This window comes from Microtus oregoni, unplaced genomic scaffold (genome assembly GCF_018167655.1).
Source record: "Microtus oregoni isolate MIOR12 unplaced genomic scaffold, Mior012 000018F_ref0000195, whole genome shotgun sequence".
Taxonomy (NCBI): domain Eukaryota; kingdom Metazoa; phylum Chordata; class Mammalia; order Rodentia; family Cricetidae; genus Microtus; species Microtus oregoni.
Genome location: NW_024543077.1, coordinates 10,065,613 through 10,090,410, shown reverse-complemented (window position 1 = coordinate 10,090,410; position 24,798 = coordinate 10,065,613). Strand labels below are relative to the sequence as shown.

The 24,798-nt window shown below is 41.5% G+C and overlaps 1 protein-coding gene across 8 annotated transcripts in view; it reads left to right on the top strand.

The window, feature by feature from the left end:
- Nucleotides 1-24,798, top strand: part of LOC121459135 (voltage-dependent calcium channel subunit alpha-2/delta-1) — a 427,825-nt gene that overhangs the window by 119,655 nt on the left and 283,372 nt on the right. The window lies entirely within an intron of this gene.

Here is a 24,798-nt window from a genome sequence, read left to right as displayed (position 1 = left end):
ACCATTATGAATCGTAATGTAAACATATGATATTCAGAATATCTGGCATGTGACTCGCAAAGGGGTGACTCACAGTTTGAGAACCAGAGGACTAAAGGATTTTCAGGGCAGATGAGATCTAGACATGATCTAATCTGCTGTCTCCAACAGGACAAACTCATCAGTACTGAAAGTCTCTGGCTCAAGTGACTCAGGGTATGAACGTGGAGAAAATGAGAAAACTGAGGATTTTCATAATAGCCCTTGGAAGGTTTCTGAAATGTTCATTCTTTATAAAAAGAAAATAATATGCATGGGATTTTTTTTTAAAAAAAAACCTCTATTCAACTTTATGTGCACACTGGCAAATTAATTGTTAAATATACTAAGATACCTTGTGAGTACTTACAAAACAACTTCCCTTCAAAAGTCTGAGAAAAAGACAAAAATGATGAAGCTAAAGCAAGAGAGGACCACCCCAAACAGGCAAAGAGAAAACAAGAATAATCCTGGTTTCCAAACATGCCGGTTACCCTGCTGTCCACAGGGATATTTCTCAGTCTCAAGACTCTTTATTCCCCAGATACCATGTGTTTCTCTGTGGGATAATGGGAGCTGCTGAGAAGCCCTTGACAGACATAGAAATCCTAGGTCCATAGATGTGGCACAGGGGTGGTAACGGGGAGAAAGTTGGGGTGATATGAAGGGCATGGAGAAAGAGTCACAACCTGAGACTATGCCAACATCCAGGAAAGGGAGCCCCCTCCCTGGCAGCACAAAGCCCAGACAGGGGTCTCATACATCCTGTTTGCATTCAACTGTTCTGAGAGAGAGAGAGATCTGTGTGTTAGCAAGGGCCCTGTCTTTGCCAGCTCAGGGAATGAGTATTCCCTATCGCCCATGGGGTAGGCTGGGACTGGCACGTGGCGTTTTAAGAGACCCATGAAGACCCACCAGGCCCTGGGTGGGTAAATACTTTAAAAGGGTGAGTGTATATATATTTTTTAAATAAGTAGATGTGTACTTATTTAGGTTTGCTTCATTTAAAACTTGAAACCTTCTGGCTGTATGTATGTTGCCAAGAAAACGCAAGTTGCCCTTGTTGTAGTTCAGACATCCCTGTTTCTCTACAATTTCCTTGTTGAATTTAGCTTTCAGCAAAAAGGTAAGGCCTCTGCGAGGTCATGATGTCATGTACGCCCTGCACTGTCCTGAACAGAGCAGCACAAAACGTGGGGGTACATACATCTCTCTGGCAGGTGTGGGGGTTCCCTGGGTATATGCTGAGGTGTGAGATGGCTGGATCATATGGTAGGTCTATTTTTTTTTTTTGCACAGTCTCCAAACTGATTTATAGAATGGTTGATTAATTTGACCCCCCCTCCCCCAGCAGCAGTAAATAAGGATTCCTTTCTTTGCATGCCTTCTCCAAAGTATGTTTCTCTTCTTTCTAAGAGACATTCTGATTGGGATGAGGTGGTCCCTCAAAGGAGTTGTAACCTGTGTTTCCTTGGTGTTTAGGGACACTGAAACTTTACAAATTAGTTATTGGCCATTGTTTCTCTGTTTTTTTAAATTGTCTATTCAGTCCATTTGCTCATTTGTTTTTTTGGCACTTTAATTCCCTTGATATTTAATTTCTGTAATTCTTTGTGAATTCTGGCTACTAGCTTCTTGTTTGAAGTGTAACTGGAGAAGTTTCTTCCAGTTCTCTGCTTGGCTCTAAAGAAAATTTTTATTTTCATATAGTCCCATCTGTTGTTACTTGGGCTGACTCCTATGCTATTTTCAAAGTTCTTGCCTACCTCAGTATCCTGAAGAGTATTCCCCATGGGTACTTCTAAAACTTACAGTGCTTCAGCTTTTAAAGTTAACTCTCTTTGAACCATTTGTTTGTTTGGTTTTTGGTACAAGGTGAAAGATAAGAATCTTATTTCTTTCTTCTACTGGTAAGAAATTCAATTTTATGAACACCATTTGTTGAATAGACTATCTTTTTTCTAATGTATGTTTTGGCTTCCTTTGGTCAAACATTAAGTGGGCATAAGGCTGGGTGACTAACTCAAGGCTTTCTGCTTTGCCAGGGCTGGTGCCAAAGCAACCCCATTGAGGCAAAGTCGGCACCTCCTCTTGGGAGTCAGTACTTGAGGGTTAAGGAAGTAGCACCTTCCTGGTTGGCAAGTCCATGGTCCATGTGTCCTTGATTCTTTGAGACGGTGCTGAGACAGTCAGACGAGGCTGGCTGTTGCCTTTCTACTGTTTCATAATCGACTGAATTCCTCACGGGTTAGATTGGCTTGACTTGAACTCTTAGTTATTTGAAATGGAAAGAAACGTAGCTGATATAACTGCACCCATGGAAATACACAAAACCGGACTTGGAATTTGCCCAAGTTCCTGTTTTAGCTTTTGACTTGAAGCAAACTATTAATAAAAGGGTGGGATGAGATGATATAAAATCTAGTTCTAAAACCATTCTAACATCCTATGATCACATACCAACTTACGAATTTAAGATTGGGAAAAACCCAGAGTATCTGAATTTCCGATAACAAAGGAGGTCATTAGCCTCTTCCCTCAGAGCTGGACTGGTCTTCTCCCTGCTTTCCAGGAAGTTTTGAAGCAACAGAACAGACCTGACTTTGGGGCAAGTGGGTATTTGATGCAGTCTTTGGATGTGCTAACATTGCGCATATCAAAGGCCCATTTGGAAGATATTAACCGGAGCAACAGTAAGGCCACAAACTCCTGTATTTGTTTCTTGAGCTGTGGTTCATTTTTCAAAGCTGTTTTGTTCCTGGGATTGGAGACTTGTAACTTTCTCCTCTTTTGTCACTTTCCCTTATCAATCATGTAAGTGCATATGTGCCCAAGCATGCGTGGCCACGCCCCCTTTACACATTTGATTGGTGGCTTGAAGTTGAAGCTCTCACCCTGGAAACAGCTTATTCGGGCAGTGCTTTCCAAATACACACAAAGCCCAGCATTGTATGGAGCAGTTTGGTTCTGTAGACTCAGAATCATTGCTCTTGGGAAGTGGAGGCAGAAGCAAGAGTTCGAGGCTATGTAGCCAGAGTTATTCCACCTGGACACACGTGAGACCCTGTCTCAAAAACGAAGAAGGAAGGAAGGTAAAAGGAAATTAAAGCTGACCTGCACACAACAGTTGTTAATGGAAGAAGTATTTTTTTCACTTGTGAATGATAATAAAATATTGCTAATGTTTTAATTGCTATCTTTTTTAAAAATAAGGTTTGTTTTCATTTAAGTAAGTGAAAAAATCAGGTTTTGTTATGTTTTCTGTTAAGCCACTAATGGCTTTTTTTTCATGTTGTTTAAAAGTGAACACATGGAAAATGGCATGACTATTATAAGATTTTGTGTTTTTACAGATAGCCAATTCCAATTTAATTTGATCATTTATTCAGTGGCCAGAGACCAGATCACATGAAAATTATGAGGGCTCATTTCTCTTGTCATGAAATACAATCTAATTTCTCTTTGCTCAGATCCGAGCTGGCAGCCGTCCAGAAGTGGGCTCTTGCGCTGGCAGCGTGTGGTTGCTAATCTTGTGTGCACTGCAGTCCTGAGTGACAGAAGTGCAGATGGCGTTCGTTTGTTTTCTCAGAGCATGTTTAGTGTAGCTGCGCGTCCTTCTTTGCAAATGCAGGTACTTCTCAGAGTTGGTAGACTTCAAGATCAGAAGCGAAATAAATTCTTTAATACTAATAGCTGTTGGCCCTCTAAATACTGATCATACACTTAGCCTTCAAATCACAATAAAGTTTTCATACAGAAGGGAAGAAAATCTTGAGCCCAATTCTCCTCTTTAGCTTCCCTAGAAGAACAGGGGCTGGGGAAAGGCAGGAGGGCTTGGGCTGCAGACTTTCAAGATGAGTCAAGTTGTTTTGCTTAGGTTCTCCGATCCTCTGAAGCAGTGGAGAACCTGTTGATGGGGTGTGAAGACCGGAATGGGTGTGCTGAGCAAAGGACCTTTAGCCTTCTCTAAGCTCTCAGATTTCATCCCCTGGACCTGCTGGTAGCAAGATCAAATTTAATTTTAGTGTGCATGCTCAGTGCAAGTAATAAATCTCTTAATTTTAGGAGTTAATTACTATCTTCAAGGTTAACGTTAATATTTTTGTGAATTGTTACACTGATGGAGGAAGGTCATTGGCTAATAAAGGAACTGCCCTGGCCCATTTTATTGGTTAGAAGATAGGTGGGAGGAGTAATCAGAACAGAACGCTGGGAGGAACAGGAAGTGAGGTCAGAGACTCCACAGCTCTGCTCTCCGGAGCAGATGCCTCAGCAGAGACGCCATGCCCCGCTCCCGGCATGAAGCTCCGACCCAGGATGGACTAGGCTAGAATCTTCCCGGTAAGACCGGTTCTCACAGATTATTAGAGATGGGTTGATCGGGATGTGAGAATTGGCCTGTAAGTGCTAGAGCTAAAGGGCCAAGCAGTGCTTAAAAGAATACAGTGTCCGTGTAATTATTTCGGGGCATAAGCTAGCCATGTGGGCAGCCGAGCAGGCGGCTGGGGTGCTGGGAACGCAGCCCCGCCACCCCCATTACTACATTACACCACTTGTTCTAAAGAAATAAGGAGAAATAGTGATTCTGTGAGCAATTTGATAACAACATTTTGAACTTACTTAGTGTCTTAGTTATATTTCAACTATGCCGAAACATCTGACCCAAACAAGTAATGAAAGAAAGCGTTTAATTTGGGTTCATGGTTCCAGAGGGTCAGAGTCTCTGAGTGAGGAGAACAGTAGCAGCGAGCAGGCTTGGTGCTACAGCCATGGGTGAACGTTTACTGCCGATCCACAATCGTGACTAAGAGAGAAACCCGGCAGAGCTACCTGGGAATGGTGTGTGCTTCTGCAATCTCAAGGTCCACCCCCAGGGACACACCTTCCACAGCAGGACCATGCCTCCTAATCCTTCCCCAAAAGTTCTCACAACTGGGCACCATTTTTTAAAAAAATATCTGAGCGTATGTGGGCATTTCATTCAAACCACCCTACTTGGTCTCAGCTCAAAGATGGGACTTCCTTTCTGTCTAAAAGATATCCAAGTTCGAGTGTCGCTTCGATCTATTAGGTAATCAGTAACGTTGTAAGACATTTATATATTGCTCTGCCATCTGTTGTACAAGAGGTATTAATATGATTAAGATTTTGACATGTAGAGTAATCTCCTGTTTTTATATTACATTATTAAAGTTGAGTGTGTGAAAGTTACCATAAATATTAATAAGAGCTACACATTTTTTCAGTTTTGAGTTTTTATGATATATTTTGATTGTACGGCCTCAAATTTTTCACCGTCACAATTCTAGTAATGTAATCACCTTTAATGCTTAAGAGTGAAGCTAGGGAGAGAGACATCCCGTCCACCTCCCTCAAGAGAACAATTTGGTGAATGCAGCTACTCTCAGCTTTGCATACCTGGCCTTGCAGCTGCTGACCCTAAAGCCAGATGTTACTGCTGAGGCCAGATGCACTTGCCCATTGCCTCTCCTTTGATGGGCTGTTAAAACTCAAGGACAAAGGAAAGACAGAAAAGGAAAGATAATTAGTTTTGAGACCAGCCTGGGCTATATGGGAAGACTCAGCCTCAAAACAAACAAACAAACAAATTAATTAATTAAAAATCAGTAAGTGAGCAAGTGAATCTCCTAGCCAAGTCCAATCGATAGGCTGGACCAAGGTGACAGTTCATTTCTTAGTGAGAAGGAGCCAGCTAAAAGAAGTTTTTAATTTCTAGACTTGGGTATGAGTAGGATCTCTTAGTATCACACCAGCCTTGGAAACATTTAAGGTAGCTCACAGAAACTCAGGGACTTCTTGATGACGTGCTTTCTATTGAAGTACTCTTCTTACAAAACCTAACTAACCAACTGAAGTAAATAGATTCAATTTAGTTAAAGATAATGAGAAGCAAAACAGTGCTTTGATTGATTTCTCTGTCAAGAAATAATTAGACAATTATGTAATTGGTGTTAATGCAAAGAAGAAAATTGGAGTAGAGACTACTGCATGATATATCCTTTTATGAGGAATATTTTGAATTAACGGCCAAATATAGTTATATATTCTCAGTTTTATGTTTTTTAAAAATATTTTTATGGTCTCTTTAACTTTATTTTATGTGCGTTGGTGTGAAGGTGTCAGATCCCCTGCAACTGGATCCTCAGACAGTTGTGAGCTGCCATGTGGGTGCTGGGAATTGAACCGAGGTCCTCTGGAAGAGCAGTCAGTGATCTTAACCACTGAGCCATCTCTCCAGCCCTGCCTATTATGTTTTGTAGTAAAATCATCCAATATATTATCAGTTATTGCAAATATAATACCTAAAAACAAGTATTTAGTGCTGACTGTATACACATCACTGCCGGTTGATCACAAAATAAATAAATTTTTGCTCTCTGAGAACGGCGGCTTTGTACTTTCTAGTGTGTATTGCCTCGAATCAGTGCAGCAGCCTGAAGTGTTGCTTGTGGAAAATAATTATAGGTTTTCCGGGGAAATGATAGTGTAGTGGCAGCTCGATGATATTTGTCCCACTGGAGAGAGTGTGAGCAGCAAGTATACACACACCCTGGGTCTTCTGCAGAGGACCCCTTCCAGAGATAATGAATGATCCACTGCTTTCTAGGACTCACAGAGACAGAGACAGCCTGCTAGCGGCTCCACCTCCTCTCGGGTGGGCTGCTGTGCTGTCTGTTCAAGAGCAGAGGAGTTAAAAGTCAGTGTTAAGAGATGCTAAACATGCTGCCTCCTGCTCAGAGATGGCTTGAGTCTAGAGAAGTACTTAGAAGGAAAGAAAGGACTCTGGAATTTGGGTTCCTCAGGCGAAACTTTCATTATGGCCTTGCTTCCAGCTTTTTTCAGAAGTAAGAGGATGGGCCAAGGATATTGCTGTAGCTTCTCAGTAAATTTTGATGTTTAATTGAAGCAATAAATTTATGCTGTGCCTTAATTGGCAGCACTGCAGATCTGTCTGCTTGCTGGGAAGGCTGTGCTGTGTGCATCTGGGGATATATTTCATATAAAATTTGCTTAATGCTTGCTGGCGAGATTGGTTCATGAGCAAGTGATTTTTATTCCGTGTGCTTTTATTGCTGAATACTTTAGGTCACAGTGTGTGTCCTTGTACAGAAATCCATCAGGTTGGTGTTTTCCTCCTTCATGACAGCTTCATGAGTGCAAAGAACAAAGTGTATTGACTTGATCATTCATAAATGCATGTATTCAACAATTAGTTGTGCACCGATTGTCTAATTTATGTCAGTGACTGATCTGGAGTCTAGGATCAACAGAGAACAGATAATTGTCTGCCTTTTGATGTCTGCATTCTAGAACTCTGTATGAGGGAGTTTATTGCGTTAGTACGAACCCCTCCTCACTGTTCAATTGTATATGGTGTTCCATATACAATCTATATAAAGTGTATAAAGTGTTCCCCCTTTGCCCGATTCCTTGTTATACTCACGTTGACAGTGGCATGCACTAGCAAACGAGGGAAGCTACTGAGCAGATGAGAGAAGAATACAAACTATTTTACCTGTAAAGAGGGGAGAAGGTGTAAAAAAGACGAAATGATGCGCACCGGCCTGGATTCTACCATCCACTGGCGCGTCCATTCTTTCCTGAACAGTTCCTGAGGTCTTGCAGATGGAGCAGCATGTTTGTGGGGACTAGCAGCACAGCAGTTATGGTAGGTGTGTTTTGCAGTACAGTTTTGTATTTTATTAATTAAATGAGATACCTGGTAAATTAACAATAAATGGAATACAGCTGTTTTCCCAGCACAAAGTACCCCGAAGTTTAGAAATGTGAGCGTCGTCTCTCTCTCTCTTTTTTATTGCTGATGCAGACTTGAATGGCGTTGTTTACAGAAGTCCTCTCAGCTCTCCTGAGGGGAGATGCTATAAAGGTAGCATCTACAGATGCTAAGATTCCATCCGTGGTAGAGGGGGTGGACATCTACAGATGCTAAAATGTCACCGCTTGGTTGACAGAGTGGGTAGTGCAAAGCTTAGGCCTGGGGAGCATTTTGTAGTCTAGGTCGGGGGAGCCACTATGGCTGGAGTTAAGAAGCTAGAGTGTGAGAGAATCTTTAGCAGCACTCTAAGGCCTCACTGGGACTCATACAGTCTTGCAGAAGAGCATGCAAAATGTCCACTAACCATGTGATTATTTCTTTACTGGAAATATTGACTTTTTTGGTATTAAATTGATACTGTAGCTAAGCAGAAAGGGCATAAAACACTCTTACTCATCACAGAGATAAGATATCATAACATTGTGGTTCTTTTAATTACTTTCCTCTTTTTTTTTTTGCTTTTTAAAAATCTGTGTGCTCATGCATGCGGAGGCAAATACATGTGTACACGTTCTGCACAGATGGGGAACTTTTTAATTCGTTTGGGATTCTGCTTTCCACATGTTTCAAGCCAGTTTAGCTGGTTTTACTGTGTTGAAAAATGCATGAGAGAATCTCTGGTAGCTTGCCAAGCGCTTGTCAGGGGTCAGATGGCATTTCATCTCACAGAAGGCCAGGCACAATGCTGATTAATAATTTGATTCCTGTCATTAAATATAAAAGTGAGCTGGGCGGTGGTGGCGCACGCCTTTAATCCCAGCACTTGGGAGGCAGAGGCAGGCTGATCTCTGTGAGTTCAAGACCAGCCTGGTCCACAAGAGCTAGTTCCAGGACAGGCTCCAAAGCTACAGAGAAACCCTGTCCTGAAAAAAAAAACCAAAATAAATAAATAAATATAAAAGTGAAATAAATATAAGTATTATATACTAAATATAATATACAGTAAATAAAATTATGGAGTAAAGTTTTAATGGTTCATAATACCATAGAAATATTCATTTATAAAGGTGAATTAAGAAAAGTTTCAAGATTTTTCTTTAAATATAATTATTTATTTAATTTTTGCAATTCTGTTTTTTCCTCTCCTTCATCTTCCCACAGTACCTTCCTCATCTTCCCTTTGCATGCCCCCTCCATCCAATCCTCCCCTATTTCTATTCAGAGGAGGTCAGGCTTCCCATGAATACCAAAAAAACATGGCATATCAAGTTGAAGATTGGACAAGGCAACCAGTATGAGGAGAAGGGTCCCAGAAGCTGGCAGAAGAATCAGACACAGCCTCTACTCCCACTGTTAAGAGTCCCGCAAGAAGACCAAGCTCCACAGCTATAAAGTCTATGCAGAAGGTCTAAGACAGTCCCATGCAGCTTCTCTGGTTGTCAGTCCCTATGAGGTTTCCTTGTGGTGTCCTTGACCCCTCTGGCTCCTACAGTCATTCAGTTCTGCAGAATTCCCTGAGCTGGGCCTGATGTTTGGCTGTGGGTCTCTGCATCTGTTTCCATCAGCTTCTCGAGGAAGCCTCTCTGATCACAACTTGGCTAGGCATCTCTATGAGCATCGCAAAATATCATTAGGAATCATTTTGTTTATTTGTTTATGTCATGTATGTTTGGTTCTGTCCTAAGGTCTCTGGGGTGTCCAGCTTCTGGGTCCTGGTGCTCCATGCAGTGTCAGGGATGGGCTACATCTCATGGCATGCGTCTCAAGCTGGACCCGTCATGGGTTGGCCACTCCCACAATTTCTGTGCCCCAGAAATATTTTTATACCTCAGCACATCTTGCAGGCAAGGCAGGTTGTAGGTCGAAGATTATGTAGCTGGGTTGGTGTCCCAGTTCCTGTACTGGAAGTCTTGCCAGTTCAGGCTCCATTACTCCCATTGCTATATGTCTTAACTAGGGCCAGCTTGCTGGGAGTTTCCATTGACCTGGGTTTTTAGCTAATTCGTGAGATGCCCCCAAATTCCAGTTGTCTTTCTCAGTACTATCTCCCTCCATTCTCTTCCCACCTGATCCCTTATATTTTCATCCACCCCACAAACCCTCCTCTACCCACGATGTTTATTCTATTTCGCCCTTTCCAGGCGGATTCCTGCACCCCATCCCACTTGACACCTCCTTGTTTCTTAGTTTCTCTAAGTCTGTGGATTGTAGTATGATTATTCTTTACTTTCCGGGTTTCAAGATTTTAGAATGCCAAATATCAATCCCATAAGCATTTTCTTATGTGACTATAATTAAAGAGCTCTTACTTGCTTAGCATAAACTCCCAGAGTGAGCTGTCTCCCAAGGTGTGTTGCTATTATTATAAAACTATGGCACAGCTTGGTAGATTGGCCAGCAGTCATCTCTTATTGTTAAAATGCTTCTTTTCTAATGGTTCTTGTTAATGCAACAAGGTGTTAATGTTTTACAGATTATCTGTCTTTGAGAAATTACGTTCTGGAAAAAATGTAATCAACTCTATCTGTATTAATTATTGAAGATTTTTTTTAAGACAAGTTTTTGGTTCTACAAGATTACTTCTAGTTTTTAGTTCTACAAATTTATTTCCAGATGCATATCATTTGGGTCAGCAATTCATCATGATTGTATATAGTTTCAATGTCCTCCTTTGTAGAAGTTAAAAAAGAATAAGGGAAGAATAAGCATTCTCTAGAGCTTTTCACTATAAGCAACTATTTTCTTCACTTTGATCTCCAATAACTTTTTAAATTCTGGGCTCTAATCAATAGTTGTCTGTCTGGAACTCTTGTTCTTCCATCTTCCAAACAGCGATAATAAATGAACATGCGATTTCTCATGTTTCAGACAGAGACTGTGTATGCTCATGGCCCTGCTTGTGAGTGGGAGAAAGTGGCCATAGCCTGAGGACCAGAACAAACACACTGGGAACAGGCAATGAGAGAGATGATCAATTAGAGCAGGTGAATTTGGGGATGGTGGCAAAATGTATAATTATAATTACAAAATCTTATTTTTAAAAGATTTGCTTTTCAAAATTTCTTTTGGATAGGGTCTCATGTAGCTCAGGCTGGCCTTGAATACCTGGTCCTCCTGCATCCACTCCCAAATGTTTGGATCAGAGTTGTGAGCCAGCACGCAAGGCTGAACTGATAAATTTCAATCTGCTGTAATAAGCGCATTTGATGAGCTAAGGGTTTTAAAGCTTTATACATAATCAGGAGAATTGTATTTTTACCACAGATATGAGGACTAAGCATGCTAACGAATGATCAGCACAGGCACTGCCTGAGCCGTGTTAGAGGTGTCCTGGGCTTACTTGCTGTATGCACCAGCTTGTGACATCGGAGGATCAATGCTTCTGAGATAGGATGCTGGTAACTGCGTAGCTTCATTGAGGTGACAGCTTACATGAAAAGCGATGGTGGCAAACAGGATCTGTGGATAAACACTGTATTTATAGGACTGGAGGGAAAAGTAGAAACAGATTCAAGGAACCTGTGTGCACAGGCCCTGTGGAAACTGAACCGGTTGTCAGCTGCTGGGAGGGAACCAAGGCTTAAGAGGGTTTCAACTCCTGCAAAATAAGAAGTTCAGATACATGGAGAGAATGGAGAGACAGGAGAATGGAGAGGTCTAAAGCGGTTAGTAGAGAAAGTCTCAGGGAGCACATACCTGAGATGCCTCTCTGCTTCAGTGGGGACATCTGGGCTTCAAGTCTACGTCTGTCTATCAGCTGTGGTCAGGATGAGCTATTTTTCAGTGATATGAACACAAAAGACAAACGCTAGTTGCTCTTGTTGTCTCGATGGGAAAGCTATTAAAAGGATGAAAGAAATGGGAGAAGACACCTATGAACTGGGGATGCAGAAGTTCAGAGAAAGCAAGCAGCCTCTTATTAGTTACACATAGGCGGAAAGGAGAGAGGCAGATGAGGTCAGAGTCTTTGGGAGTTCTGAGGGAGCCTATACTGTGTCTGTTAGGTGTGGATAACTGAGGGTCTACCCTTTCATGACAAGAAAGAGTCTAGATGGAGACATCTGATTGAAGCTGTTCACATGTCCTGGCAGTTGTTCATGCCCCTGTGTCTGACACTCCATCCCTGTCAGCTACTATAAGTGGAGATTGCGCATTCCTTTCCTGGCTGCCCAGACCCAAATAATCACACAGAAACTATATTAATTACAACACAGTTTGGTCTACTAGCTCAGGCTTCTTTTTTTTTTTTTTTTTTTTTTTTGGTTTTTCGAGACAGGGTTTCTCTGTGGCTTTGGAGCCTGTCCTGGCACTAGCTCTGTAGACCAGGCTGGTCTTGAACTCACAGAGATCCACCTGCCTCTGCCTCCTGAGTGCTGGGATTAAAGGCGTGCACCACCATCACCCGGCTTTAGCTCAGGCTTCTTATGAACTAACTTTTATATCTTAAATTAACCCATTTCTATTCATCTGTGTATCACCATGAGGTTGTGGCCTATAGGTTATGTTCCGTTGTGTCCTTCCACAGCTACATGGCTTCTCCTTGACTCTCTCTCTCTCTCTCTCTCTCTCTCTCTCTCTCTCTCTCTGTTCTGATTTCCCGCCCAGCTTTACTCTGCCGAGCCATTGGCTGAAATAGCTTTAATCATCAAACACTAGAAGCAACACATACAAAGCAGGACATCCCACATCAAGGAACTGTTTTCTGTTTCCATTCGCTGGCCTCGCTCAGGACTTATGCTCTGGGCAAAGCTCCGTGGTCCGCATTTCTTCATCTTCTCTGTGTTTTGAGAGCAGTGGCAGGATCTTGAGATTTCCTGTCTTGGGATGGCCCCCAGCAGAAGTTCCTTTGTCACTGTGCCCTCTTTCCCCTTACTGCTGTCCATGGTATTTTCTACGTTCCTTTCTCACTTCTATTTTATGTAAAGGACATTATTTTCCTGTCTTTAATCCTGCAAAATATCAGCCTCCTGTGGCAAATTAAGGTATTTTGTTTGTTCCCAACCCCTTTTATTTATCCATTTTGTCCAATCATGGTCCATAACACCCCTCTAATTAACTGTTATTTGGCGTTGTTTCAGTGTGGGTTGAGTGAAAGGAAACTGAGATGGAGAAAAAGTGAATAACTTAATTATGCTAATAAAGTATTTTAAATAAATATACTGTAGGAGCCAGCCATGACAAGCTAAATATGAACAGATCACCCAAAGGAAGTTCTTTACTTCTAACCGTTATCATCTGCTAGTGTAGGGCTCAGCCACAATAAGTTTTAATGGAGGCCTGAGTCTCAGTAGTTTACCCTGAAGCAATACCTGGTTGCAGGAAGGGCCACAAACTGAGATTACCAGAGCATCACCCAAGAACAGACCATCCAAAGGAAATGCCTAATGTTCCAACTGCTGTAGATAGGATCACCTGCCAGCACACACTCACCAGGACACCCCTAGATAAAGGTCAGCCAATCAGGGGTCCTGAACCTCAGAAACCCCTCACCCCCACCTTTACTACTATAAAAACTCAACTCAAACTGATTTCGGGGATCTCCAATTATTCCAATACGTTGGACATGTGGAGAGACCGAGTTCGCAAACTTGCATAAAATAAAGACTCTTTACTTTTACATACGGTACTCAGTCTCCTTGTTGGCTTTTGGGGAACTTTGCGGATTTAGGCATAACATATACAATAGCATATCTCTGGCTCACTCAATATTGTTAACTGTTTTATCAATTAATGTAAAATAACCCCTAGAAATTCCAATCATACATATGCTGTTTTATGAGCTTTTAGTTAAAGTACTTACTGCATATTTATAAAGATGATAACTAAAATATTAAATCCGTGGAAAAATTATGATACTTCCTTGTGTCCATTTTATTTTTTGCAAACTAAATTTATGATCATTAAAACTGTTACACACACTATATATATGTAAATAATCTTTCAAAACTTCTGTCAAAATACATTTAAATGTCTTAATTAACCAGAAGTCTGTCTTATTAATGTGTTGAGTTTATTTTACTCTACAAAGGCAGCTCGCAGTATTCCTAGCTTTAAAGGGCGGCTCTAAGAGTCTTCGTGTCTTCACTTGGCAGGACAAAGACTGATGTGCGGGCTACACAGCAGCATCACTCTTTAAGATGCCCGCAATCCAAGAAGTTATTGCATGACAAGAGGACCATAAATGTTCCCCATCACACCACAGAATAATGTTATTTGGGTGTTCAGTTGGTCTCACTGAACATCTGAAGACCAATTCTTAAGCCACAAGTTATTTCAAGGTGGTGTTCCTGATATGTCTTTAATTCTATCTGCTGCAAGAATGCCACTGTGTTACTGAAATTAAAAGAGTCCAGAGAGCAGAGAGAAGGCCAAGCGGAATTATTTTACACGGAAGTGTACACAAAACACGCCTGTGCGTCTACACAGGTGCTTAGACTAGCATTGGAGACCGCCGGAGTGAGCGCCGAGACACGGGGACAGAGCACACCGGAAAGAGTTTATGTTTGCTCATGTTTTATTTACACTTCAAGGACTCACTTCACAGCAGTGCAGAAGCAAGAGTGCAAAACATGGCAGAAGAAAGAGAGGGAGAAGTGGAAAGGAAAATGGCGAGGAACAGAAAAGATAGGCAAAGAAAAGAGAGAAGTGGAGAAGTGCGAAGGAGAAGGGGAGAGAAGAGGAAGGAGAGGAAAAGGAGAAATGGGAAGATGGGAGGAGAGGAGGGATGCCGAGGTAGGGGGTGGGTCTCTGTGTATTCCCTAAGGACTCCCCTTCAGTAGGTCTCACCTGAGTTTCCATCACCTCTCATTAGCCCAGTATATTATGAACCACCTTGGATTAATCCACGCCATAAAGTCATGATCTCAATTAATTAGTCACTGTCCCAAAGCCTTAGCATCGCTGTCGACTGAGCCCAGTTTTCAGCATGACTCTTCCTAGAGCTTTCCAGACCCAAATGAACAGCCAAGCCAGCTTTCCATCTTAGGAGACACTAATGGGAACATGGTAGGCCCCACAACTTTCTTTCTTCACTGAAAAATAAATGCTGTTCTTTTGGCTTTTTTGTTTGTTTGTTTTCGAGACAAGGTTTCTCTGTGTTGCTTTGGAGCCTGTCCTGGAACTAGCGCTTGTAGACCAGGCTGGCCTCGAACTCACAAGAGATCTGCCTGCTTCTGCCTCCCAAGTGCTGGGATTAAAGGCCACCACCGCCCGGCTAAATGCTGTGTTTTAATTAGAGAATTTAGGGAGATTTTGATATTTGTCTTAAATCCATCAAGGCTAAAGTCTGTTTGCTTCTGTTGGAATACATTAGCTGATGATCATGAAGAACGTGTCGCACACACAGCTTCTCCTGTGACTGATACATACATGCAGCAGATCAAATCCTTTCTCTTATTCTGTTTTCTTTAGAGCAAAAGAGAGCTTTTAGCACAAATGTGCATGAAAATGCTCAGGCACACACTTGCTAAAAATTAGTTGAGGGTTCTTTCTGCATATTAGATGTATGATATGAAGCTGAAAATTAGAACTGGAATATGTAGCTTCTCATGAAATATTTTATATGGGCTAGCAACTGTCCATGATGTATCCAAAAATGACAATAAATTCCAATCATTCTTAAAGTGTTATAAATTACAGAATATATGGAAAAACATTTTTGTTTAAATTGGTAGGTACACAGGTGTATTTTTATAAAGTGGCAACCTATACAGTTGTCTGTGCACTGAGAATCAGTGGTGTTCTGCATTTGTAACCTTCAAATTAAAACCTAGGTTTTTCAATGGACAAAAGAGATGGACCTTATTATTATCTAAGAGGCAGGCGCTTTCTCCTTGATTAGCTAGATTGGTTTACTTTACTGAGAAATCCTTTTGAAGCTTTTTTCAGAGAAACTGGGTGGTTCCTGTAAGACCGTCTCAAGATCATTTTGTAAGAAATGGTGTGTTAGATACACACACAGAGGTTAAATATGCTGGCCTATAGATTAAATAGATAATTTAGTGAGAATGGATATGTTTTTATCTATGTTATCATCATTTACATGTGGAAGGCCACTAACGTATGTCACTGGATCGCAGGGCCACAAGACCCCTGCATTGCTTCTCTCTTTATGGAATCAGCTCTTGGATAAAGGATTGAACGCAAAGTTTAGCTGAAGAATAAGAGTTTATACCAAATGAGACAATCTATATTACAGTTTTGTATGGAGCCCAATAAATTCTTCAGATCTTTCCTAAATATTTTCAATTAAACAATAACAAATAAGAAAAGCAGAAGAGAACCCCAGAGGTTCTGGTTCTATGTAACTCCCCCCCCCTCCCCCCAGTAAACCAAAAGACCTATTGTAGTGGGATTTAGTACTGTCTTGAATAAAATCTAAACACAGGCTTTGTTAGAGGCTTGAAAGCTGCCCAGATACCAAACAATGGGCAAGGATACATTTTAGTATGCAGGGGCCAGGTTTGGCCTCAGGGATCTTGCATCAAATATGACTGCGTTTCCATCACATTAGCAAAATTTAACGTGGTGTTTAGTTAGAACTTATACAGCGAGACTTCCCATTTCAATTTGAAAGCTAGTGCTTTGGCTGTAAGGAGCAGATGCTCAACTGTGGATTGAGAGTCCTGACGCAATTAGATGTTTTTAGGTGGGAGGAGATCGTTCAGCCATGTATCGCCCGTCAGATCCACCTTGGCTGGCTTTCTGTGTAACAGATGCAGGTAGATTTCCCTAAGATTGTTCAGCCAGCCATTAACTTGGCGTTGGCCCCTCCAACGATAACTTAGAGTTTGGGAGGGGATTTCTAGGCCCTTTTTTTAATATAGCTGAAATGTGATGTGCATGGCAGTGTGCGACTGTGCCTGATATTAGGATAAGCCCCGTGGCTTTTCCGGAGGATGGCACAGCCTGGAGCTGAAAACAGTGGTACCTAGGGGACTCGGATACAAATTAAACCCATATTTTAATCTTAATATATCTCTTAGATAAGCAGATATGGAGACACAAAGCTCTTTAAAGAAGGGCAGACTGTCTCCTTTCAGAGTAAACAGTTCATTATCGGTGATGAAGCCCCGGTGACACTAATTTGATTCCATATTTTCCTCAGACAGCGAAGAGGAAGCAGGTGTGTCTTCATGAGGAACGTGGAGCTGTGAGACCTCCAGTCATTTACTGGAGGCACAATTTGATTCTGCTGATAGGCGCTCCCTGGTCCATTCTTTTTCCTTTTCTTCATTTCTCTTCAGGTCAAAGGCTGGCAACATAATTAAAATTTGAATTATTTATGAGGAGCCATTAAAGTGGGTGGCTTACGGATTAGTCAAAGACAGCCAAGCTGATACTCGGCGCCATTTCTTTCCCTTGCACAATAAAGGAGAGATACCTCCATTCCAGGCTTTTAAAAGCAGCATACGGAGCTCCAGCCTTAAGAGAAAATCATATAAAACACTGCAGCCTTTATTGTTGAAGCAAATGTGTGTATCTCTAATCATGATCCAGTTCGAAGTGAGATCTTCTTTGTCAATAATTCATAAATATTGAATAGTAATATAATTACCAAGGGGTAAATTTTTTTTGTAGATTTATGAAGATGTGGCTATCAGCACACACCCATGGGTATCATTAAGTGTGCATTTTCTATTTGGACAGGGACACTGAAACCATTCAGAAACATCTGTCACCACCACGAGATGTTGGGAAGCAAAGGAAATGGAAATGGGCTCTGTTTTGAGAGGAGCACCGGAGTCTGTCAACAAGCACACCATCTCTTTCTCAGTCTGCCAACTAGAGTGAGCTGATGATGGGTCTAATGCGATTTTTGAAAACAATCTAATAATATCTTCCACACTTACAGAAACAAACAAACAAACAAACAAACAAAAAAGACATTATCCCTTTCCTGGGAGAAGTGGCACACTGTGGTAGCTTTGAATAAAGATCAGGTAAGGCTTTTGCCATACCCATGGAGATTGCCCTACACTCCCACCTGAAAGGGGCATTATCTCACACCACCTCCTTTCCTAGGAAAGCTGAAGCTGTTTGCAATGCCAACGTCTTTGAAAACACAGATATTAGGTTTGCCAATACAAAAATAAATAAATAAGCAAATAAAAATTAAAAAACAAATTGATGCCAAGCTTTCCATTTACAATATGATTTTAAATCTGATTTTTATATTTCTTCTTCTTCCTCTCGAGGTGATTATGCTCCATGTAACATAATGGATGGCTTGCGTTTGATTTGAAGTCAATCAATTGGATACTGTGTTTTTACAGAAGTAGTGGCTCCTTATGATGTGATTTCAGGAGTGATTGAAAAACCAGTGTTCTTAATCAATACTTGTCTTTGATGAGTACCTGAAAGAAGGTGGAAGGAAGGGTGTTAATTGGGAGAAACCATGGCAACAGCTTATACTTCAGATTGGCCTTAGTTATACTTGACTTTGTAAAAAGATTTTCCTTTTGAAGGATAAGACCATAGAACGAGAGGCTGTGTCTAAGAGTCTTAGAGACATATACACTTTGCCAAGGGCAGTGGAGTTCATGAAGCAGTTCTCTTCCAACGTATCTGTGTTCTGTGATATGCTACCAGTAAAATAGTCCAATAAATATTGTACACTATATCAGCTTTATAAACCCAATGAATGTTGGCCACATGAAAGATATGATTATGTTCTATATTTATAAACTCATTGACCCAGTGTCTCTACGAGCATTGTCATTTAGAAGAAGTTTTCTTTGGACATTCTTTGGGAAATCCTGCTGTAGTCATTCAAAAGCAGATGTGACAATGGTAGCCACCATTGTGTTTCTATCAAATGAGCAACCCCAGGCAAATTCTGTGACATTTTTGAAACCAAAGTTTTTGTCTGTAAACAATTGTCCATGTTAAGAAGGATGCGTAACACATGTGAAACTCTTAGAGAAGTTTGATCACGTGGCCACCTGTTAATAAACTTAAGATATTCATCTCTTTAAATATGTGATTCTGTCTTCTTAGGATTAACTTCCTGTAATTTGAAACTTGCTTTAATTGTTTTCTTAATACCTTATGGGATTTGTTAGCTCCCGATAACAATTATCTCTTATGTCTGGCATTAAGGATTCTGTCCACATCTTAAAGGAAAAGCCTTATGTCCTCTATGGTCCTCATGAGATTATTAATAATAATGTAGGCAGTATTGACGACGATATTGTTAATAATCACCCTACATGGCACTGGTTGAGCATCACAAACTCCTTTTAACTGACTGTACTGTAGTCAGATGAGGCTTACATCAGGACCATGTTCTAATGCATCAATCACTCGCTTCACTGTGGGACTGGAAAGAAGCAGCTTTATTTTAGCTTGCAGTGTAAGGAGATAGAGTTCATCACAATGGAGGAGGCTTGGCAGCAGATGGCCCCATGGGGAGGGTGAGAACAGGTGAGACCCTTATCTTCCTTATATCTTGTTGACCCAGAAGCAGAGCGAAGCCAGGACAGAAGGCTGGCCTACAGAATTCAGGGCCTGCCTTCAAGGACCTGTTTCCTCTAACTAGCTCCCACCTCGGCATTGTTTTACAACCTCTCAAGACAGCGCCGCCAGGTGGGGATGAAGAGGACAGAGACAGAGTTTTGTGAAACATTTTACCTACAAACTAGAGTGATGGCCGTGTTGTAACCATTTTGATTTTGGAGAAAGACATAATCTCCAAAGCGAACTGAGAAAGATTAAGTACCTCACAACTGGTCATGACGTAGGAAATGGGTGGGTCAGAAGTCAAGGCAAACCTGAGGGAAGGCTGACTTCACTGTAGTTTGTGTAGTTAAGATCGTTTGAGAAGGTCCATGCCTCTCCACCTGCCTAAGCTTCTACCCCCCAGGCCGTTTGTCTCAAGTTTTAATCATCCCAACCTCCACATTTGGGGCTGTGATTGTGGCGCTCTGCTGACATTGTTCCTCTATTCCAACCTCCACGGATGGGGCTGTGGTTGGGGCTCTCTACTTAGGTTGTTCCTGTGTTCCAGCCTCCATGGATGGGGCTGTGGTTGTGGCTCTCTACTTAGGTTGTTCCTGTGTTCCAGCCTCCACAGATGGGGCTGTGGTTGTGGCTCTCTACTTAGGTTGTTCCTGTGTTCCAGCCTCCATGGATGGGGCTGTGATTGTGGCTCTCTACTTAGGTTGTTCCTGTGTTCCAGCCTCCATGAGTGGGGCTGTTGTTGAGGCTCTCTACATGTGCTGTTCTGGTGTTAATTAGGAAAGAGAGTGGTGAGTCCTTAACAAGTCTGATCAAAGCAGTCCTATAGTCATTTCATCCTTCCCACCAGCCAGCCAGGTGTGATGCCCTGAGGGCAGGCATTGCCTTTGAAGCAACTTTATTGGCTGGATGGTTCTTATAATTCTGGTACTGGTCCTGATGTTTTCCAATAACTCTTTATGGAAAGGAGCCACTAGTATTTTCTTTTTTGCTGTTGTACTTGCAAAATAATAAAAATGTCATAAATCTCTTGGCACAATTGGTTACTGTGTCCCTTTGCGCTCCAGATTTGCTGCTTCCATCCCCACCGTTCTTGTTCATTGGCACCAATGGCAGCCAACTCTGAAGTCTGAAAACTACAATGTGTGTTACAGAAGACGCCTTGAGTTAGACTTGCCAGCTGAATGATACACACTCACCTTAGGATTGTGGTTTTACTGATCACTCAATTGTGTACTGTAGCTTTATCACAGAGATAAGGGTCGCTAGTAAAACTCCAACCTTAGCTGTGATTTCAATATGCATACACAGCTATAACATTAAAGTGTAAACAAGTTAAAATTTGAAAATGAAACATCAATTTCTTACCACCGAAATGGGTTAGGTTAAAGTCCTTTCTTAGACTGAGAATGATGCTCAGGATATGGGGAGAATTGTTCAAAGTAAGTCTTATACATGCATTAAAAAGACCTAAGGTAACCCCGTATAATAATAACTTTTAAAAATTCATTTAAAAATCAATGAATAAATGGAAGTCTTAAGAGGAGCTATCTTATGTCTGTCTTTTTATCTACTTGTCAAATCTATCAACTGTCTTTTATATATCATTTATTGCCAATCAATCACTATGTAGTCTGTTTATTGGGAAACACGTATAACTTAATTTTCTTTAGAAATTATAAATAGAAAGATAATTCTAATAAATAAAAATCATATTTTTTAGCATTGGATTCTGTCAGGTCGGTTGATTAGGGTGTAAACACTGGGTGTAAAGGAGGCGGTCAGTTTGGGAGGAAGGGGCCTTATTCACACTAAGGGAGCTTGAGAGAGGACTGTCTTGTTGTTGTAGATTGCTGTCATTTGTAACCATTTAGTGTGACACTATGCACTTCAAGCTAGCAGTGTATCGTCAGAGCATTGGTAGTTATGAGAGGGGAGCTTTAGTTCCATAAACTCACCGACCCTGCAAAGTTAGTGAGAACTGGGGAAGGCTTTGGTGGGCAGGCCCACCAGGAAGGGTCAAGTGGGGAACCTCTTAAAAACAACATAAAGCTGGACCGTGGTGGCACACGCCTTTAATCCCAGCACTCAGAGGCAGAGGCAGGTGGATCTCAGTGAGTTCGAGGCCAGCCTGGTCTACAAGAACTAGTTCCAGGACAGGCTCCAAAGCAACAGAGACACCACGTCTTGAAAAACAAAACAAAACAAACAAACAAACAAACAAACAAAAAGCGACATATAAAATTGACCAAGGAACCAGAAAGTCTTCCTTTTCTTCTTTTTACGTTGGCCAGAGATTCTTTCTTTCCCTATCACATCAATTTTCTTCCCTCTCCCTGGGTCGAAGGAGTGAAAAGCGCTGCCATGTAAAGGAAATGGAGAGAGGATGGCCGGAGGTGTGAGAGGGTGTGAGGGGGTGTGAGGGGGTGTCGTACGCTCCTCAAAATGAAGCCATTGCATTGGCCTTTAGCTCCAGTTTATCCACATGCACTTGCTGCATTTTCTATTCAATCTCAAAGAAAAACGAAAAGGAAAAGTGGGGGAGTCATTCCTCTGGCAGGAAGGTTCAGGGCTTTGCCTGCTATCCAAGGCGCCCCTGTGGTCCCTTTCAGCACTTGGGGTTCCCTTCCCAGCCCTTGCTGTTATCCCTTACTTTTCCTCTTCCTTTTCGCAGACCCTTACTTGCTGCTCGTGAGCTTTCAAGTGCTCTAATCTTTACCATCCTTTAAAAAAAAAATACATACAAGTAAATATTCTTAAATTCAACATTCTACTTTAGCTAGCATGTTATCCCTTGTTTTTAAATACTTCATAGTTCCTTGTATGTCAGATCCCACACTGTCCCAGGCCGGCATAGTTCTGTAAAACTCTATGCCAGCCCGGGTCACTAGCAGTGATCCTGTCCCACCGTAATACCAAAAGAGAGGGGCGCATTTATGATTTCTGTTGCCTTAACATTCTGCTGCAGAGTCTGCACTGTTGTGAAGTTCTTCCTGACGCCTCCCTTTTTCTTTCTCCTGCTGTGGTCTCATTGTCTACAATGGGTGTGCCCGCGTTCACACTGCGGGCATCCCCGCACTGGCTTGGCAAGTAGTGCGATTTAATTCAGTGGATTGAATTGCCAGCTGTAAATGGAAATCTAGATGCATATGCATTTGCTCTATAAATAGGTGACTGGCACCGAGTGTGTATTTTCAGTGTCAAGACACGGGTAATGTATATGATTGGTGGTGAAAATATATACTACTGTGGGCTTGGGGCCAGGAGCCTGTGGAGGCCTTGCCAATTCCTTTCGAGGAGCGGAGCCCTGTTTAGCTGGCTTGCTCAGCTGCAATGCCTTGTGGAAGCCACCTTCCTGGAGTTTCCCAGGGGTGAGAAATGGACCTGACTGCTTCTTTGCTTGCTTGAGACTCACTGGCTCTGTCCTCCTTTATACTATGAAGTATCACCCTGTATAACACATACAGAGCTGGGGTGGCAGTTTAATATGTTCTGACAATACTGGGATTAAATAAAGTTCTCTCACATTCTAATAATTCAAGGTAGGTTGATTGCATGACTTTATTATTGACTAATCACTAATGAAATATCAACAGTACTCTGGATAAAATATCTATGTCTAGCCAAACGTGGTGGCACATGCCTGTAATCCCAGTACTCGAGAGGCAGAGGTAGGCAGATTTCTGAATTTGAGGTCAGCCTTGTCTATAGAGCAAGACCCAAGACAGTCTACACAGAAAAACCTTGGTCTTGAAAAATCAAATCAAAACAAACTAAAAGCAAAACAAAAAAACCAAAAGCAAAAACAAAAAAGATATTTATATTTAAAATTTGTGATAGTATACATCATTCTGAGAGATGCTAATACAACCACTTACTAAATGACTTATTCTTTCACATAATATGTTTTACTTAAGAATTTTTACTTCTTATTTTTAACTATTTCTTCTCCACTTTTGTCAAATAGTATTGTTGTAGGATCTACTAATGAGTGTATGATTAAGGTTTTTCCAGTCTTAAGCTTTAGTATATAATGTAAGGCTTTCTAATAAGGTTGATAAGCTAATCATGAAATATCCCCTCAGAGTGTGATGCATATGTATGAAGATGCCACGATGAAAGCCTCTGCTTTCTATGTTCAACTTAAAGTGATAAAATATATAAAGACAGTGCACATGTATTCCCTGTCTCTGCTCCTTCCTTGATGAGTGCACTGTGTGTCAGAATGTTGTAATAGGAGCAGCGGGCTGCTTCCCGCCACCCTGCTAGCTTTATACCCGAAATAATCACACGGAACCTGTATTCTTCTGAACACTACCTGGCCCATTAGTTCCAGCCTCTTATTGGCTAGCTCTTACATATTGATCTAACCCATTTCTAATATTCTGTGTAGCAGCACGAGGTGGCTTACCAGGAAAGATCTTAACCTGCGGCTGTGTCGGGTGGGAGAATCATGGCGACTCTCTGATTCAACTTCTTTCTCCCAGCATTCTGTTCTGTTTTCTCCGCCTACCTAAGGGTTGGCCTATCAAATGGTCCTAGGCAGTTTCTTTATTAATAAGAAATCACTCCCACATCATCAGAATGTCAGTTTATTTATTCTGGGCACATGTGCATGTGGGTGCACACACACGCATGCATGTACACACACACACACACACACACACACACACACACACACACACACACACCCCTACCCCAAGTTGTTCTCTGCCCTCCACAATGAATATGCATAGGACAGAGAACAACTTGGTAGTAAGTTTTCTCCTAGTGTGTAGATCCTGGGTACTTGGTCATCAGACTTGACAGTAGGCATCTTTCATCTTCTTGATGTCCATTTTTCTATATTGACCTATATATGACCTGTATATTGAGCTTTACTTTACTGTTAAGCCTACTGTCTTCTTTTGTAAAGTCTGTTAGATTCTACTCATAGTTAATTGCATGAGGCAAGACTAAATCCCTGCATCCATAGACATCTTGTCAGTAACGATCAGCTAAAATTGATACGATGACTTGCAAAACGCCAATCCTTCCATTCATATTTTAATTGAGGCTCACAAGGATATATGGTGGAAGGCTGTGGTACTAATGCAAGCCCTTCAGTCTCTTAGAGCATGTGAGAGTGCCGAGCTGAAGGGCTGGTTGCTCAGCAATGCCTTAAGTGCATCTGAGAGAGAGAGGGGGGGGGGGCTCTCTGAGCCTATGCTCTAGGGAAGGGATTTGCCTTTGGTTTTGGTGTCAAGTACCTTGATGAACCTTCCTTGCCATGGTCTTATCAACTTGTTTGTATCAACTTTTTAGTCCTTCTAAAGCTCTTGTTCTGAATATATATGTAGAAACAATTTCTAAAATTATTTTTACAAAGTTTTATTTTTTTAATGTGTCATTTTAAGGCATTCTGGATATAGGGAAACTGTTTACAGGTGATGCCATCTGTAGGAATCGAGAAAATGAATTTTCTCACAAAAATAATTGGTGGTTTTTGTAAAGCAGAATCTTGGGAACCTGTTAGTTTTGTCCTG